The sequence below is a fragment of the Psammomys obesus genome, unplaced genomic scaffold, assembly GCF_907164565.1.
Source record: "Psammomys obesus unplaced genomic scaffold, mPsaObe1.curated_primary_1811, whole genome shotgun sequence".
Taxonomy (NCBI): Eukaryota; Metazoa; Chordata; class Mammalia; order Rodentia; family Muridae; genus Psammomys; species Psammomys obesus.
Window position 1 is genome coordinate 27,158,962 of NW_026591086.1, and position 12,929 is coordinate 27,171,890.

Sequence of the window (12,929 nt, forward strand, 5' to 3'; positions counted from 1 at the left end):
TTCTTGCCCTGTCACAGTGAGAGAAATAAGTTTCAGATCACAAAGAAAAATGACACCATCCAGTTGAAATGCTCACCAAGGCAGAACATTACTATTGAGAGTGGGTTTGTTGTTCTGCTTATGGAGACAGAACTATCACACAGGAACATGTTTTTTGCTATTATTCTAATACTGTAGGGTAAAAGGGTCCCCTTGGCTGGAGTCTGATCTCCAACTCTTTAGAAGTTAGTTAACCTTCCCATCAGAATGGCTAAGATAAAAACCTCAAGGGATGATGCATGCTGGAGAGGTTGTGGAGAAAGGAGAGCCCTCCTTTATTGCTGGTGGGAATGTGAACTTGTACAACCACATTGGAAATCAATCTAGTGCTTTCTCAGAAAATTAGGAATAGTGCTACCTCAAGACCCAGCTATACCACTCCTGGAAATATACGCCCTACCATTCAATAAAGACATTTGCTCAACCATGTTTGTAGCAGCTTTATTCGTAATAGCCAGAAACTGGAAACAACCCAGATGTCCCTTATTTGAGGAATGGATAGAGAAATTGTGGTATTTTTACACAATGGAATACTACTCAGCAATTAAAAACAAGGAAATCATTAAATTTGCAGACAAATGTTGGGAACTAGAAAAAGATCATCCTGAGTAAGGTAACCCAGAAGCAGAAATACATATATGGTATATAGTCATTTATAAGTGGATATTAGCCATATAACATAGGATAAACATACTCAAATCTATAGTTCTAAAGAAGCTAAGAAACAAGGAATACCCTAGGAAAAAGGCTGAAACCTTACTTAGAAGGGCAAACAGGATACATATTGAGAGTACGAGAAGACAAGGAACAGGACAGGAGTTTCCCACAGAGGACCTCGGAAAGACTCTACCCACCAGGGTATCCAAGGAGATGATGAGACTCATAACCAAACTTTGGGCAGGGTGCAGAAAACCTTGTGGAAGACAAGGGAGATAGAAAGACCTGGAGAGGACAGTAACTCCACAAGACCAACAGAGCCAAAAACCTTGGGCCCAGGAGGCCCTGCAGATACTCCAATCAAGGACCATGCATGGAGAGGATCTAGACCACCTGCTCAGAGGAAGCCCATAGGCAGCTCAGTTTCCTGTTTTAATAGTGGTAGGGTAGTTTAGAAAAGCTTGGTGTTACCATGGGCATTTATTTAGTTTGTCATGGAAACACTATAAATTAGCCCTTCCCATTAACTTAAAAACAATGACAACAAATAAGTTTAAGAGTGGCTGGCTCTTTGACCACTTTTCCCTAATGGGGGAGCAGCCTTGCCAGGTCACAGAGGAGGACAGTGCAGCCAGTACTGATGAGACCTGATAAGCTAGGGTCAGATGGAAGGGGAGTAAGACCTCCCTTTTCAGTGGACTTGGAGAGGGGCATGGGAGGAGTAGAGAAGGAAGGTGGGATTGGGAGGGAATGAAGGAGGGGGGTTACAGCTGGGATACGAAGTGAATAAATTATAAATAATATAAAAGGTAAATAAATTAATTAAAAAGAATAATATATAAAATAATGCATGACTCAAACAACATATCTTATAGGAATAAATCAACATTCTTTATTATCTGTTACTCCACAGTATATACTGAAAATATATCCTATTATATATTACTATGCATGTGTAAATATATGTCAGTTATTTTTATTGTAGAAAAAACAAGCACATATTTCTCACTGTATGTATATTTATCAAAATATTCTCCAAATGACAGTCCCTAGGCTTTGCATTTAGAACTCAGTGAATATTTGTTGAACTGATTCACAATTAATATGGGCCAGTTGTTAGTTTTTGTAATACCACTCTTCCATTCCAGAGAAAGCTCATAACTCATTCGAGAATCTTCACATTTGTCCTCAAAAATGTTATTAAGGCAAAGAAGACAATAATTTTCATCATAATATTTCTAGAAAAATGCAAATCCCTATCTTATCCACATTTTTTATATACAGAAATTTTTAACCAATAAAAAATGTGAAAAGAATTTTATCAGGGCAAGTTTTCAGCTGTCTCCATCTTCTGCTTGAGAAGTTTGCATCACATTATATAGTCTTTGCCCTGAAAGCAAATCTCCATTGTCTGAGACTACAACTCTGAGAAGCAAAGTGACACACCTCCCCAGGGTTCAACCACGCATCAGAGCTTCCAAAACCTTGTTCTGAAACAAAATTCTGACTGGAGCAGTGCACTTTCTGGAATAGCCTTGCATCATTTATTTTTAATCTTCATTTTACTTACACTATAGGACTCACAGGTTACACAAGTGGAAATAATTTTTTAAGCAATCTGTGGCTTTATATTTCATCTCCAGTCTTTGAGTAAATGAACAATTTGATTCTCTGCATTAATTTGTTGTACTGAAAACATTGCTTCCATTTGAATTTAAGTATTTTTATTATTTTTTAAAATTTTAATCACAGGTCATCCACTTGTTTTTTTTTTTTAATTTTATTTTTCTTATTAGTTACATTTTGTTAACTCTGTGTCCCAGATGTATCCTGCTCACTCATTCCCTCCCCAACCCCACATTCCCTCCCTGGTCTCCTCCCTGCCCCTTTCCAAGTCCACTGATAGGGGAGGACCTCCTCCCCTTTCACTTGACCCGGTTTTATCAGGTATCTTCAGGGCTGGCTGCAAAGTCCTCCTCTGTGGTCTAACAGGACTGCTCCTCCCCTTGGGGTGGGGAGGTCAAAGAGCCTGCCCTTGAGATAACCTAGAACTTCTGCTCGGTTGTGGCCTGTGGTAGCTCAGTAACCAAGTAGTTTTCCAAAGTAAGGGGAACAAGGACTATTTCTAACAGGTCATCCACTTGTATCCCAGCTGTCAGCTGTAGCACCCTCCCTCGTTCCCTCCCAACCTCATCCTCCCTCTCACATCTTCTCCCTGCCCCTTTCCAAGTACACTGATAGAGGAGGTCCTCCTTCCCTTCCATCTGAACATAGCTTAACAGGTATCTTCAGGACTAGCTGCACTGTCCTCCTCTGTGGCCTAGCAAGGCTGCTCCTCCCTCTGGGGGGAGGGGTGCGAGCCAGCCATTGAGTTCATGTCAGAAATAGTCACTGTTCCTCTTTCTAGGGAACCCACTTAGATACTGAGCCACCATGGGCTATATCCGAGCAGGGGTTCTAGGTTATATCCATACATGGCAAGTGACTTTTAATTGTAATTTCTCTCCATGAATTTGTTAGTGAACATAACTAATACTTTTATCTGCACATCATACCACTATTCAAAAGCAAATTTCCTTGCTTACTTCTCGCTAGGGACAGTTATTTTATTTTACTTTTTGGATTACATGTGCCATCAAGCTCTGCTCTTAAAAGCAGTGAGTAAAGACATTATGACCTTTGGAATTGAGATAATTAATATATTCCTTTTATATACTAAAGTTCTTTACTTTGATTTGCAAGTGAATTGACATGATCACTTCAATTAAAATTGTGTAGTCCAATACTTTTTGTAAATTTGAAATAAAATGAGAGTTGATACTATATAAGAAAAGTGGAACTATACAGATTTTAGTAGGTTTATCCTATAAGTCTATATGAGTGAGTATATAGCCTGTGTATCTTTCTGGTTCTGGGATACCTCTTTCAGGATGATCTTTTCCAGTTCCTACCATTTACCTGCAAATTTCATGATTTCCTTGTTTTTTTTTTTTTTTTTTTTTTTTTTTTTTTTTTTTTTTTTTTTTTTTACTTGCTGAGTAATATTCCATTGTGTAGATGTACAACAATTTCTGTATCCATTCCTGAACTGAGGGGCATCTGGGCTGTTTCCAGCTTCTGGCTATTACAAATAAAGCTGCCAAGCTAATCAGGAAGGAGGACCCTGGCTAAGATGCTCAATCTCCATTCAGAAAGGCAAAGAGGATGGACATCAGAGGAGGGAGAAAACAGGGAACAAGACAGGAGCTGACCACAAAGGGCCTCTGAAAGACTCTACCCTGCAGGGTATAGAGGCAGATGCTGAGACTCATAGCCAAATTTTGGGCAGAATGCAGGAAATTTTATGAAAGCAGTGGGAGATAGTAAGACTTGGAGAGGACAGGGGCTCCACAAGTATAGCAACAAATCCAGAATTTCTGGAAAAAGGGGTCTTTTCTGAAACTGACAGTCTAGCCAATGACTACTTATGGAGATGGCCTGGAACTCCTGCACAGAGGTAGCCAATGGCTGTTCAGTATTCAAGTGGGCTCTATGACAGGAAATGATTGGCCTGCTCTTTGATCACTTCCCTCTGAGGGAGAAGCAGCCTTACCAGGCCACAGAGGAAGACAATGCAGCCACTAGGATCAGAGGGAAGGGGAGGAGGACCTCCTTTATCAGTAGACTGGGAGAGGGATTCAGTTGGGGAGGAGGGATGGTGGGATTGGGAGGAGAGGAGGAAGGGATGTACAGGGGGGGATACAAGGTGAATAAACTATAATTAATAAAAATAAAAATAATTAAATAAAAAATCAGCTCTGAAAAAAGATAAAAATAAAAGTAGGACTATACAATATAAAAAGTATATTTTGGTAAAATACCGATATGCTACCATACATAACTTATTTTATGTAGCCACACATATTGATGAAGTAAATTAGTTAATTTTCAAAACAAGGAAAGGTTAAACATTTGATAACATTAGATATTAAAGTTAAGGGAAGTTATGAAAACAAGTATATAATAGAAAGACTGATCTGCGAATTTCAACTTATTACAACTAACATCAACTAAAAATGTATATTCCTATGCAAGACATAAAAGGACAAAACTAATTATTGAACCATATCCAGCTCTGAACTTTAGAGAGATTCATTAAAACCTGGCCTGGAAAGACACATCCAAAGGTGTAAGAGAGACTTTAACATCAGTGGAGTAACCAAACATGTTCTGTTTGGATAAGTCATACTCTAAAGGATGAAACCCGTAACATGCATCATGTTAAGGTCATAAACCCATGCCTAGTCAGGTCATAGACCCTGGTTGATAGTACAATTATTATGCTGCTAAATAGAGATAGAATTATACCAACTCTATAGCTAGAGAAAAATGCAGTTCCCAGCTCTCATTTGAAAAGAATCTATTTGTACTACATGGTAAATTAACATAGAGATGTATAGTTGGCCAAGGTATAGAGGGTAAGAGATTGCAAAATGTTGAAACCCAAATAGAACATATATACCTTACTTCTCTGCCTTGAGATGTAGGGTCATTTGCAGAAGATACAGTGAGAGCAGTATAATGGCAAAGTCAGGAGATGGGTACAAAGAAACATTGTTTCTGTACATAATAGGGTAGTCAGACATAGGAACTGACAGCTTACAAAGCATCATGTACAGAATATGTGGAAGCCCAAATCAGACCTTACTCTTATGTGGGACAGGGAACTAGGCAGGAACAGTTAAGAATTTAGACTAAAAAATTTTATTATCTTTATCCCAGCATATTTTGCTAATGGAAAAGAAAGAAATAGAGAAGTTGATGAAGAATTCATTGTGTGTATAAGCCAGAGTCAAGTTCCAGTGCAGTTCTGGGCAGCAAGATTGGTGTGTGACATCAGGGAAAATGAAGACACTGACCACCAGTTGACGTTAAAGTAAGTGGCCCCCAATAGCTCCAGTGTTCTCTTTTTATACAAGATTCAAAGCATTCTAGCATGAGCAATTTAAATCAATTTCTGTTTAATTATTTTCCAAGAATCATTAACATTTAGCCATTTTAGATATTTGTCCTCTTCCCCATTCCCTTGTTTTCACTAATTGACCTTTACCCCCTATTAATTAACCTTTCCTTCATATCTCAGCATGAATTTTGTATGGTAACCAAATAATTATATCTAGCTGGGCACATCCTATTTGTAGTATGTGCAGGCCAGCAGCAGTCATGCAGTTAAAAATAAAAGATATTCAAGCCCTGTGGTTAGTCTTTAACAGTATGATGTCTTTATACTTTTACATTCATCAGAGAGTATAATACCATACTTAGAATAATATTGGCATCAAAAGAAAAAGAAAAGAGGGAACAAGTCAGGAGCCTGACACAGAGGACCTCTGAAAGGCTCTCCTCTGCAGACTATCAATGTAGATACTGAGACTTATGGGCAACCTTTGGGAAGAGTGCAGGGAATCTTATGAAAGAAGTGGGAAACAGTAAGATCTGGAGAGGACAGGAACTCCACAAGGAGAGCAACAGAACCAAAAAATCTGAGCACAGAGGTCTGTCCTGAGACTGATACTCCAACCAAGGACCATGCATGAAGATAACCTAAGACCCCTGCACAGATGTAGCCCATGGCAATTCAGTATCCAAGTGGGTTCCATTGTGATAGGAACAGGGACTGTCTCTGACATGAACTGATTGGCCTGCTCTTTAATTACCTCCCCCTGAGGGAGAAGCAGCATTACCAGGCCACAGAAGAAGACAATGCAGCCACTATTTATGAGACCTAATTGACTAGGATCAGAAGGAAGGAAAAGAAGACCTCCCCTATCAGTGGACTGGAGGGGGGGAATGCATGCAGAGGGTGGAGGAAGGGAGGGATTAGGACAGGAGAAGGGAGAGAACCATGGGGGGGGATACAAAGCGAATAAAGTGTAATTAATAAAGAATTTTTAAAAAGAAGCTAAAAAAGAATAATTTTTCAGATATAAGTGTAATTTTTATGGCCTACATATCACTTTTGTGTGAGCAGCAACTCTGGTCCTATTCTTGATATATGCTTGGGATGGCAATGATTAATACCTAACTCATATTTTTATTTTTATTTTTAATTTTTTTACAAATTACAGTTTATTCACTTTGTATCCCAGCTGTAGCTCCCTCCCTCAACCCCTCCCAACCCCATCCTACTTCCCTCATCTTCTCCCATGCCCCTCTCCAAGTCTACTGATAGGGGAGATCTCCCCTTCCATCTGACCCTAGCCTATCAAGTCTCATCAGGACTGGCTGCATTGTCTTTCTCTGTGGCCTGGTAATGGTGCTTTCCCTTCAGGGGGAGGTGATCAAAGAGCCAGCCACTGAGAATATGTAAGAGACAGTCCCTGTTCCCATTAATAGGGAACCCACTTGGAGACTGAGCTGCTATGGGCTACATCTGTGCAGAGGTTCTAGGTTATCTTCATCTATGGTCCTTGTTTAGAGTATTAGTATCAGAAAAGTCCCCTGTGCCCAGATTTTTTGGTTCTGCTGCTCTCCTTGTAGAATTCCTGTCCCCACCAGGTCTTTTTATATCCCTCTTCTTCCATAAGATGCCCTGCATTCTGCCCAAATTTTGACTATGAGTCTTAGCATCTGCTTTGATACCTTGCTAGGCAGAGTCTTTCAAAGGCCCTTTGTTGTAGGCACGTAGGCATATATCCAAAACATGCTCAAGTATACAACAAGAAAATTTTCTCAACCATGTTCTTAGCAGTTTTATTTGTAATAACCAGAATCTGGAAACAACCCAGATGCCACTCAACTGAGTGGATACAGAAATTGTGATACATTTACACAGTGGAATTCTACTCAGCAATTAAAAACAAGGAAATCATAAAATTTGCAGGTGGAAACTACAAAAGATCATCCTGAGTGAGGCAACTCAGAAGCAGAAAATCACATATGTTATATACTCACTTATAAGTGAATATTAGCCAAATAATATAGGATAAACCTACTAAAATCTGTAATCCTAAAGAAGCTAAACAACAGGGAGGAACCTAGGAAGAGGCTAAAACTCCATTCAGACTGTCAAACAGTATAGACATAGGAAGTAGGAGAAGACAGGGAATATGAAAGCTGCCTTCCAACAAAAGCCTCTGAAAGACTACCCTTCAGGGGATCAGAGCACATGCTGAGAGTCATAGCCAAAATTTGGGCAGAGTGCAGGGAATCATATGGAAGAAGGAGAAGATAGAAAGACCTGGAGGGGGCAAGAGCTCCACAAGAAGACCAACAAGGCCAACAAACCCAGCCCATGGGTGCAGCAGAGAGTGATTCACCCACCAAGGGCCATGCATGAAGAGGACCTGGACCCCCTGCTCTTATGTAGGTGATATGCAGCTCTGTCTTCATATGAGTGCCCTAGTAAGGGAAGCAGGGATTGTTCCCAGCATGGAGTGGTGAACTCTGTTGCCTACTCTTTGATCACTTCCCCCTAGTTGGGGGTGAGGTGGGAAGGGAATTTCTAGGCCACAGCCAAAGAAGATTCATGCCACCCTGATAAGACTTAATAGGCTGGTAGAAGGTAGGGCTCTTCCTTTCTGAGAAATAGCAGAAGGGAATAGGGGGAAAGATGGAGATGGTGGGAATAGGAGGAGACAAGAATGGGGGCTACAATCAGGATGTAAAGTGAATAAATTATTTAGAAATGATTTAAACAAAGAAAAAATTTCCCTGCCAAAAAGATGTGTATGGATAAAGCTAGAGATAGAGAAGAGAATGAGGGAATACCCTGTGAATGCCACGCCCAACCAAAGGCCCACCATATGGGAGAGTGTCAACCCTGACACTATGAAGGATACACTATAAGCTTGCAGACAGGAACCTGTCGGAATTGTCCTCTGAGAGACTCTACTCAGCAGCATCCTAAATGCTGAGATTCACAGCCAAACTTTGGGCTATGAGTAAGGAGTCTTTTTAGAAAAATGTTAGAAAAGAGAAGAGGACCTGGAGGTGACAGGAGCTCCACAAGAGAATGAAAGAGCCAACTAACCGGGGCCCAGAGGGGTTTGCTCTGACTGAAGCATCAACCAAAGACCATGCCAGAACTGGATCTAGGCCTCTACAAACATGTAGCAGATTGACAGCTTAGGTTTCATGTGGGTCCTCTAGTAAGGGAAGTGGGGACTGCATCAGACACAGACTCACTTGCCAGCTTTTTGATCTACGAAGGTTTTAAAGATTTTCTTAAATTGTCTCAGTAATGTTGAAAAGAGAATATCAAATATATATAAATATATATATATATACACAAACACACACATATGTGTGTGTTGTGTGAATAAAATATTAGACTTTTGGTATTAATGTGAAATATAATTATATTTAACATCACATCCATAATTCTATGAACACTGAAATTTTATTTGTCTCATGTGTGCCAAATTGCCTGACTATGTGATTTACCTGAGGACACATTTACTTCCACATATTCCCATAAGCCAGAAATCCCACAGAAGTCTCACTGGTTTGTAATGAGAGAAGGAATGAACCAAGTTCATTTGCAGGAGTACCTATTTCTTCTCCTATTTGCATGCCTGTGCTTGCATGTGCATGTGTGAACGCGCACACACACAAACACACACACTTTTCAAAAGTAGTAAAATGTATAGTTTGGTCATAGGTGACGCTCTAGTTCAAATCACAGCAATGACTAAAATATATTTTTTGTTTTTGTGACATATGAAGGCTTAGAGCACTTACAAGAATTTAAAACATATTAGAAGCTAAAAGAGATACTGGCCTTTGGTACATAAAATACATTAATATTTATTAAAGGGTTAAAATTATTTTCCAAGTGTTAATTGCATCTTTTTTTTTTTTACTGAAAGCAGTGACCAACTGTGGAAAAAGAAAGATAATGTTAATTTGGGAGATATTTGGTAGCTTCATGATTAAGTGATTTATTTCCTCTAATGGTAGATTGCTTTAAATGACAAATTATGAATATTAATTGCATGAAAACCTACTATTTATCTGATGCCAACAGTAATGGTTATCCCTGTATGGTAACCTTAAATTTAAACCTAATAATCATTTGTGATAATAGTGAATTTATATAGTCAATCACGAAAAATAATGTCAGTATTTACACATGTAATAAATTAAGAAGATTTCAGGATCAACAATGTAAAGACAAAAATATAAAGATTATGATAATGAACATATTTTATGCATAAAATTTTAATGAATTCAATCATATAAAAATAATTAAAAAAGATCCAGTGGATATATACTGCCTTATTGTAGGTTAGAAGAATCGAAATACCAGGATCACTAAGACAAGAGTGATTATATAAAATATATGTAGGTATAGGTGCCCATATAAAATAATAATATGTAGTTTAAATATATTAAAATTTGCTTCCTCATAATACAGAAACTAATGTAAATTTATTAGCATAAAATAGTATAAATATCAATTAAAATAAATAAAATTACTCAAAGCAAATTATAAACCATGTGTGAGAGATCTATGAAGTAAAGTGTTCCTTTCAGACTTTTGTCCACCCCCTTTTTAAAAACAGAAGAATCTAAAACAACATGTAAAAACTTTTAATCAATATTTAAACTGTTATTTAATTAGAGTTTTCTCTAATAAATACTAAGAATACACAAATAGAATACTATAATTTTGTTGGAGTTTTCTCTAAATAATAGCAATAAAGAACTGAAATCATGGTAAATATTAGACAATGCTCTATGATTGTGCCTTTTTCAATAGAGATCTTTTTATTACACAGTGTTCACTTTCATTGATGGACTAAAGCTAAATTAATGACTTGGTAAGACCAGTTTCTAAAACAGTTACAGATTTTTCTATCCACCCATACATCCATGTACATTCATATATTTAAATAAGTATATTGGAAAGAGAGCATTGTTAAAACAAAATAAGTCTAAAATATCATAATACTTTTTGGAAATTTTTTTATAATTGTTTGATTAACAGAGCCTGGTTCACAATTCCAATTTCTCTTTAGTGTTAGTGAAGTCAATAATAGGATTGGTGACTTCTTATTTAATTATTATTTTATTATCGGCATTCTTTAATCAAATTGACCTACCAAAATTAACACTCAAAAAAAAAATTTCAGAATACATATTTTTATGACATTTCAGTTTTTCTGATGTTCAAGATTATGGGACTTATCGTAAAACTTAATAATTAACTTTTCTATAATTTTGTAATTAATGTTTTTATATCTTTAAAGAAATATTTATTTCCTCAGAAATAATACTTATTAATGACTATATCAAAAGTTAATTTAACAAATAGGTATATTTTATCTGGTTGCATTACCATAATTTTATATAAAAAACTATAGAATATTTTAACTTTTACTAATTTAAAAGTATTTTAAATTACTTAAAATTAAGGAAATATAATATTCAAGGTGTACTAAGTATGAGGCAGTAAACACAGACACATATAGCCAGGCACACACAGGCATACACGTATATCCAGGGAAGATATTTGAAGTACTATGTTTTAACGATGGGCACTGAGGAAGTAACAAAATCTATGACACACTGAAAGCTCACCACTGTAAAAAGTCTGACATGATGGATGAATGAATCCACAATGTGTACCTCAATTACTCTCTTATTGAATGAAGCTGAGAAATAGCTTCCTTCAGGGAAAAATCTTTAACACACTGGGAAAATCTTTTAAACTCATTCTTCTTCTGGGGATCAGAGGAACAAAACCAGGGTGTTTAAGAAATCCTTCTTCCAAGATACTGTGTTTGAAGGACATTTCTGCAGATGTTCTGAGAATCACATGGAAGACAATCTAGAGTCCTAAGTTGCTTCAAGTCCACATAAAAACTGTACACAACATATATTTATGAGTTTTTGTATGGTTTCATTTGTTTCTTTTTGGAACAATTCCAAGCTATGCATAATAATTTTATAGTGTAAATGGTGCCTCCCATAGCTTCTATTACATCCATTTATAAAACGCACTATATTCAGCATTCTAATAAAATTGTGTCATTGTGTTTTAGTCTTATTAAGACCACAATGTATACTGAAAGGACGTTGAATGTTTTATGTTAGTTTTCACTGAATTCTTTTGTTGAATGAATAATTATGTTAAGGCCTATACTATATCCCATAACAGCTTCAATATAGTCTCTCTCCTAAGTTAAATGAAGTGTTGGAAATATCTACTCACAGTGTTAAAACGTGTTAGAATTAGGAAAAGGAAATCATCACCAGACATTCTTTTATGAAAACATAATGAATTCTCTGGCTAAGCAATGCACTGGGGAAAACAGACTTCAGTGTATAATCACTTAGCTACAGACCAGCTCTGAGACTTTGGCATTGCACCAAGTCGGTGTTTCATGGGTAAAATGATGAACACGTTGTACACAGAACATAATAAGAAAGACCTAAATAGTGTTTCATTTTATTGTATAAATATAGATAAGTTTCCAGTGCTTATCCTTACTAATTAATATTATAGGAAATAGTAAAATTTTACAAATCTCATCTAATATGCACAAGGAATCTTGTTGAATTGTTTAACACTAGTAGAAAAATAAAGAGTTCTGAGTCTAACAGTAGTTTACTAATAAACTTTAGGTATGACGGGTGACCTCTGTGAATAAATGTGTTAAAAAATGAGGCTCCCAAATAAGTGTTTTAAACACCCATTTTTGATAAATCAGAGGATAAAATTGGAAAACAAATTACCTGTATACAATTTTAAGAACATAATCTGTTTTTAAAAACATAAGTTCTCGAAATAAAACAAATAATATAGGCCTAAGTCTTTGAATGTGATCCCTTGCCACAAAAATCATGTTTCTGGATTAAATTTACTCTAGGCAAGGTTATGCTAATTTTGCTATAATGTTCTTATAAGAACCACGTTCCAACATAAACCTCAGTACCAAGGGCACGATATCTCATTTTAAATAGTTGATCAGTGTATTCTAAGTGATTCCTAAAATATATGGACTATTGATGTAGCTTCTCAGAAGTTGGAGGTAAGCCCCTGTTGCTGAATGCACTGTACATTTAAGAAACAGGATTAGGATGATTTTATCTGGATCTATCCAGAATGTTTTTTTTTTTCACTGTGATTTAGCTTCTATGGTACCAAGAAAGGAAAGAAAGAGAAAGAAAGAAAGAAAGAAAGAAAGAAAGAAAGAAAGAAAGGAAGGAAGGAAGGAAGGAAGGAAGGAAGGAAGGAAGGAAGGAAG